Source organism: Octopus bimaculoides, chromosome 23, assembly GCF_046866305.1.
Source record: "Octopus bimaculoides isolate indiv1 chromosome 23, ASM4686630v1, whole genome shotgun sequence".
Classification (NCBI taxonomy): Eukaryota; Metazoa; Mollusca; class Cephalopoda; order Octopoda; family Octopodidae; genus Octopus; species Octopus bimaculoides.
The window spans coordinates 37668960-37676459 of record NC_142950.1 but is presented as its reverse complement, the minus strand read 5'-3'; the positions used below and the strand labels follow the sequence as shown (position 1 = coordinate 37676459).

The following is a 7500-nucleotide window of genomic DNA, read 5'->3' as shown; positions in this document are numbered from 1 at the left end:
ATATATATATATAATATACGGGTGCGTTTGTGTATGCGCGTGGTGTATATATAGAACAAAGAACCCAAATAGGAAATGGGAAAATTTCACAAGATCAGCGATGTGCTTTTTTTTTGTGGGGTTATTTTTTTCTCTGCTTTGAAAATAAAATATTTATGAGCTAACAGCTATTTCCTATTTATTACACACTAGTCTATATGTGTGTATACATATACACATATACATGTATACGTATATATATATATATGCTTGTACACACACACACACACCTATATATATATATATATATATATATATATATATATATATATATATATATATATATATGTGTACATATAAATATGCACATGTACGTATCATTCATACAGATAAACATATATTTAAATATATTTATATATAACTATATCACACACACACACACACACACACAAAGATTATAACGCAGACCAGAGCAGGACAGGGAAAACACGTTTTTATCTCACAAAGGGACACGCTGTCGCAAACACACACACACACACACACACACCTACGGTCCTCCCCCTCCACACACAGCAAACATCGGTATTGTTCTTAACTGTGAAAAGATCGATATTGTATTCGTTTTGTGTGATGCAATAAGAGGTTACCAAACTCAAAACTGCGGATCGTGAAGAAACGGTTTCGATCTCCGGCACGACGCCCCCATTATTTTATTTTATTCTATTCTATCTATTTTTTCGAGAACTTAGTCCAACGGGTAACGGCAGCACCCATGAGCCTTGCCCTTCTGTTTTTTCCAGTGCCTTCCCGAGATTCGTGACACGAAGGGGTTGCGGTGAAAGAGGAGTTCCCTTTCAAACCGAATATCTAGCCTGAGTGCTCACAACAGTGTGGCGGACTTTACTAAAAGTACCTGAAGTACGATGTGGCATCATTGAACGAAGCAGAGGCGGATGAACTCTTCCAGTCAGGAATTTAGAAGAAAGCTGGAAAGCAATATTCGGACACGGTCCAACAATTACACCATTTGGCCCGACATTTGAACTCACGGGGCAGAGATTCACAACTAAATACCACGAGGCATTTAATCCCTGCTCGAACAACTCTTGTCATATCACCACCAGGCATCTTAAAAGAGAAAAACATCGAACATTAAATGCCTTGAGAAATAAACAAACAAACAGACGCAGTGGCCATGGTTGGAATGTCTGATCCCAGACCTGTTCGATCAGGGTTGACCCGGGATCGGGTATATTCTACCCTGACAGATAAACCGGACCTATTTGTATATGAACGCGGTCCAATGAATTCTGTAACTGTTTTTAACGGCTTAGTTACCCTTGACCCTTATGACTGGGTCCGGACCTGAATACTTGCAGCATAGTTGTATTCGCTAAAATTCACCCAAGGACCACTAGGTGGCGTGGGTGTTACCCCTCCACCGCCCCCGCCCCCACGACCGATTAATGCTGTCAATCTATCACCCTCCCCCAACCGTTCACCCTCAAATCAGAAACGGTCCCTTGAGCGGTCTTCCACGTCAGTTGCTGTCTCCCTAAATTTCTCAGCACAAAAAGCATTCGTCGACCCGACACTTGCTCAAGCTGCTAACCACTGAGATCGAACTCGAAACAGTGTAGCCGATTTTTTTTTGGGGGGGGGGGGTTAGCTTGGTTGTGGCGGCAGCCCTACACCAGGGTTTATTATGGTTGCCGTGTAAATCCCAGATCGACCTTAATGGAGCAGAACCTGCACATGATTGTCCGGTGTTAATTGAGCAGGCCCGGTACTGGTTGTTTACAAATGTTATGTCGGCCAAGACCGGCCTCAATCGAGCAACACCTCGGCCACTGTCAGAGTTGTTTACCACATCGACGCTGACACACTTTTTATCTTGATTATTGCGAAGAAATGTCAGCATAACATTACATGTCGATGTCGGTCGGACACGACACACACACACACACCACACCACACACACAGAGGAGTTCAATTGCAACACAATGCTTTACAATCGTCCCACACGAAAAGAATAAAAGAATTTTTTTTTTTTTACGAGCCAATATAGTAGTGCGAATATCTAGAAATAGCAGCCAAATCTTCATATAAAACACAAGAGGAAGGCAGTGGAAGAGGGAGAGTGGAGAAAGGGGAGAAGAAAAGAGAACTTCAGGTAATATAACATGGCCCCAGGTGTAACAAGTTTCTTTGTTTAGAGCTGAACTGGGGTTAAACAACAACAACAATTAATAAGGGGCCGAACTATGGGAGGGGGAGTGTTAAAGAAATAAAACGTAAAACTTCAACAAACGAGGGATCAGGAGTTCTATTTTGAACGATTCGATTATTGCATGAATCGATATTTTTTTTTATTAAGTCAACAGCGCGTGGGTTAGGGTTAGGGTTAGGGTTAATCGATGGCAAACAAACAGGTATCTGACAACAAATAACTGGTTTGATATTTGATAGAAGGGGCTTTTAAGATGAAACCCTTATCAAACGAATAGGAAAATGGCTTGGCTTTTTCTTTTTTTTTTTTTTTTAGGAGAGGAAAGATAACTCGGCGCATACTGAGCGAGTTATTGCCCTTAGCTGTCGAACCTGGTCGCAAGTATAAAAAGGTATCTTTCACGCCAGCACGCACACGCACACCCCCCACCTCTCTTTCCTACACGCGCAAGGCTCAGCAAGATGCGTTCGTTTCTTATTAATAGTTTTGCAAGTAGCAAGAGGCACCCGGGTTAATGTCAAACAGGTGTAAGTAGTAGTAACGAAATTCATACCCTGGTATGGGACCCTCCGTGGAATAGTTCGACCTGATGAAAAAATTGTTGAATTGTCCCTTAAAACCATTACTTTGCCGTCCTATATAAAAGTTGAGGAATATATGGAAAGAAAATAAGATGAGAGGTCATGGAAGGAACTCTGATCATAGGCCCACTCTAAGAGGATTGACCTGGGGTTAAACAGCGTTGCTACTTAGTTCAACACCGACCTATGTAGAGGTATGGGTGTGTATATACAGACAATATTATATACGCTCGCGCGCACGCTTACATTCACCACACATGCATACACATGAGAGCGGCGAAAACGAAAAACAGGATGGGGACCATTCTATGTCGGAGAAGGACATCAGAAGAGGGCACCTGCCCTTTAGCGTCCAGGGGCGTCCTGGACGGTGGGCTTCCATGGTAGGTCCTAGATAAGAGTTCTCTTTAATTAGGGAAAAAACGAAACTGCAAAGCTAGAGCACTGTGAGTCGGTGCAGAGGATGCACACAGCGGATAACGTTGGGTCTCATTAGTTTTTTTTCCCCGTTAGGGGAGGGAGCAATGATAAAGGGGCAGATAACTTGTTCTACTCAATAGCATGGGTCATTTATCATGATAGTGAAAAAAATTGTTGTGCCCAAGCAGGAGCATACTCACACATTTAAGGGATCGCTAAGAATCAGGAAGGGAAGGGTGGAGCAAGACATTCAATTTGAAATTTAATTACAACCATTCCTCGTAGTTAGTTAAGGGCATAAAGATATTGTCATTAATAAACAAGGAGAATGCGCCGAGGGGCAGAATGATTAGCGCGTCGAACAAAGTGCTTGGCGTTATTTCGTCAGGCTTTGCGTTCTGAGTTCAAATGCTACTGAGCTCGACTTTGCCTTTCATCCTCTCTGGGTCAACAAAATAAGTACCAGTTGAGCCCTGGGGTCGATGGAGTCGACTTGGCCCCTTCCTCCAAAATTACTGGTCTTATACCAAAATTAGAAAGAATTACGAGTGGGGTAGAAATCAAAAATATTTTAGTGAGTCGGTGCTGGTATTCTGGGTTCATTTGGGGCACCGCCCTGCCACAGCACCACCGCTGTGGGGGGTCATTGGTTGACTCCTCAACTGTAGGGGCTGGACTAAGAAAAAAAAAACGGAAGAAAACTCAGATTTCATTGACTGACAAAGATTCCTTTAACACATTCGAACCAAGAATTCAAGGAGCCTCTTTGTGGTCGACTGACCTGCTAGAAATAACAACCAAATGTTCCTCAAATTACATTCTACAGTATTTTAAGAAAGGCAAAGGCTTTCTCCAATGTAGTCTTAGGTACACCCAGGCACCAACAACTAGAAAAGGGGTCTGCAGCTAGGAAAGGGATTTTGCGTTACACCTGCAACATCTAATTTGTTTTTCATTCTAATAGAAATGTCGAACAATCGTTGCTGTTGACTGACAAACCCCCTCCTCCACACACACACATGTATAAGCATGTATAATACACGTCTAAACACACACACACACACAACGTGATTGGTTTACACACTCCTTATATATTATATACACACACACACACACACACACACACACACACACACACCAATATCCAAAGCGAACCAAATTAGAATTTCTTAAGGATTCATTCCATTCATCACTGAAGACATAATTGAGAGGAAGTGTGTAGGGGCCGTATGACAAGAGAGCCCCACGAGGGGTCAGCATTTGACAATTACACTTGCTGCATGACGGCTCCCAGTAGACGCAGGGGTGGGGTGTGAACCAAGGCAGTTGCCATCGTTTGAATAAATACAGCCATTCGTTCGTGTCACGTTTTTCAACACTCACCTACAAGGTTGTGTCTGCGCGTGTGTGTGTGTGTGTGTGTGTGTGTGTGTGTGTGTGTGTGTGTGTGTGTGTGTGTGTGTGTGTGTGTGTGTAAGATTACTGTCGTTGTTTATTATTATTATTATCATCATACACAGCTACACGTATTTGGGCATTTATGTGTACGCATGCGTATATACCCATTAGTGTGCGAGTCTACCTATTTATGCATATGCATTTCTGTGTGTGTGTGTGTGTGTGTGTGTGTGTTGTGTTTGCATGTGTATTTGTCTACATACATATGTGTGTAAATATAGATTTATGTGTCCCCGCACACACACAGAGACAGCTCTATATAATATTACATTAGAGAGATATCGTATGAAATACCATCGTATCAATCTTATCCTCCTCCCTCCCCTCTCTCCTTTCCTCATCCGTTTGGTCTTCAATTTCTTTGGAATAAATGCACAAAGGGGAGAGGGAGGAGGAGAGAGATAAAGCGAGGGGGAACAAAGTCTTCGTAGCAGAATGAGCTGAAGGTCCAAATTGTTCATTGACACCTCGCTCGGATCGTTGAATATTCATTACATCAACATCTCTCTCACACACACACACACACACACACACAGCACTCTCCAGCAGCTAATTTGTTCTAATGAACTCAGAGACCAGGGATGAGGTGGGGAGGGTGTTGCGCGAGAGGGGAGTAGCCAGGTTCCAGCGACATTTTAACACCTTTGCAGAGAAGCTACAGCATGGAGGCGCGAATCCCTCGCTTGGTACTCGATGAGTGAATGTCAGTGTAAGAGAAGTAACATTTTTATTATTCCTTAGGGGGGGACGCACAGTGGTAGAAACGGTGGAGCGTCGGACGAAATGTCTGGCGGGACTTACTTACGCCCCACCCCCACACGTTCCGAGTTCAAAATCCGCTGAGGTTGATAGCTTTCATTCTCCGTGGGGCGATGGAAACAAAAATATCGATTTTATCGGTTATAAGTCTTCCAAGAACGTCTGGGGTTTTGTCAAACACATACACAAAAGAAACAAAAAAAAAACATGGGGTTTTGTCAAACACATACACAAAAGAAACAAAAAAAAAAACAATCATAAATACGTCCCGGGTTCAAATTCCGCTCGGGTCAACTTTGCTTTTCTTCCTTCTGGGCCGATAACAATAAAGTACCATTGAAGTACTTGGCCCATTATGTAGAGTCTTGCATCACTGGGTTTCCTCACAACAACACAGCCACTCTTATATTTTATCCTTGTAAAAGGAGGATCACCGTCAAACAAGCGATGTTCGTTTCCAGTCTTCCGTGAAAACGTGTCTGGTCGTAGGGAAATATTACCTTGCTTGGAGAACAGGTGTCACAGCGAATTCAGTGGGCGTCAAGTGATTATAAACACTTACACACACACACTTTCATACAAATTCATAGAGCTAAGTGACTGTTTGCTCGACCTGGTAGAAATGGCAGTTGAATTTCCCTTAAATCCTCTGCTATCCCTCGACACACAAGAAGCCGAAATGATCAAAGCCAGAATGTTTTGATCCGTAAGTCTACTCGATCAAGACTTGCCTGGGGCTAAACGTACATCTTACACAGATACATCCATATTCACACACACACACACATCCACTGCAAACTACATCTATATAGCCAGACACATAAATACACACGTCTCCATAAACATCAGACACAGACACAAGCGTTTCTGCGTTACCTGCCTGACTACAGGTTGGCTGAGCAGGCTATACACCCGGCCCATTACCAGCCTCATTTAACCTTACTTATCTGACTAAACATCCGTCTCTCCGTCCCACTCATACACTATACACCCGACAGGACTGCCTTTCTGTCATCTATGCAATCGTCGCCGTGTTACAACCGACACTCTCGTTTCTATCCGTCGTTAAGTCTCGCTGAATTACTGAAAACACTCGTTTATCTCTCTCTCTCTCTCTCACACTGACTATACACCCGTCAGCCTCATCTCTCTTGACTATATACACCCGTCCAACCGTTTGTCGTCGTCACGTCAACCAACAATCAATACAAAACTCGAATCGGCTCCTCCTCCTCCTCCTCCCAATACATTCCTTTACACCTCCGTCTCTCTATCACTCTTTCACTCCACCTCCCAGCCACTCACGCTATTCCTCTCCCTCCCTCGTTTTGTTTATATTTTCTCTTTCTTTTCCTCACCCTCTCTTCCTCCTCCTCCTCTCCCCATCCCTCATCACACTCCTCTAAATTTCACTTTACCTCCCACCTCGGCCTTCCTCACTCTTCTCTTCCATCCACCCGTAATACAAGTACCCCTATCTCTCTCCATCTATCCTTCTGCTTGTTGCATTCAACCCGAGTCCACTTGATTCACTTTGACCCTTATTTTGACGATCTTTCCTCGTCGAACCGCTACGTTAGTTTTCATTAAGTACTGTAAACATAAACACACACACACGTGCGTGTATATACAAAACGCGGATATATAATAATATATGCGAGTGTTTTATGTATACAAAACGAAAGAAACCATTCACCACGTGGAGTTTACATTATAAGCGCCCGAGGGGTCACGGGAATTTCTGGCTTCTGTGGAATTAAGTCTATCTCAGTCATTTTGACTGCAGCCATGCTGGGGCACTGCCTGGAAGGGTTTCAGTTGAACAAATCGACCGCAGAACTTGATCTTTATCGGTCTCCATTTGCCGAAACGCTTCATTCATGGGACATGAACAAACCAACACCAGTTACACAATACACCCACATATATATATATATTTGCAGTTTGACGCAGACCTTACGTCTGCCAAATTCTACTTGCGTTCTTACACAGCCGCCGGGAACAAGGATCGAACTTAGGAACCCATAGGTTATACAAAGCGGTTATGCCTCCAACAACCTGGCATTGCGAATT

General features: G+C 43.3%; 1 protein-coding gene across 8 annotated transcripts in view; it reads right to left on the bottom strand.

Moving 5' to 3' along the window:
• LOC106869017 (uncharacterized) overlaps positions 1-7500 on the bottom strand; it is a 133433-nt gene that overhangs the window by 51086 nt on the left and 74847 nt on the right. The gene's annotated exons all lie outside the window — the stretch shown is intronic.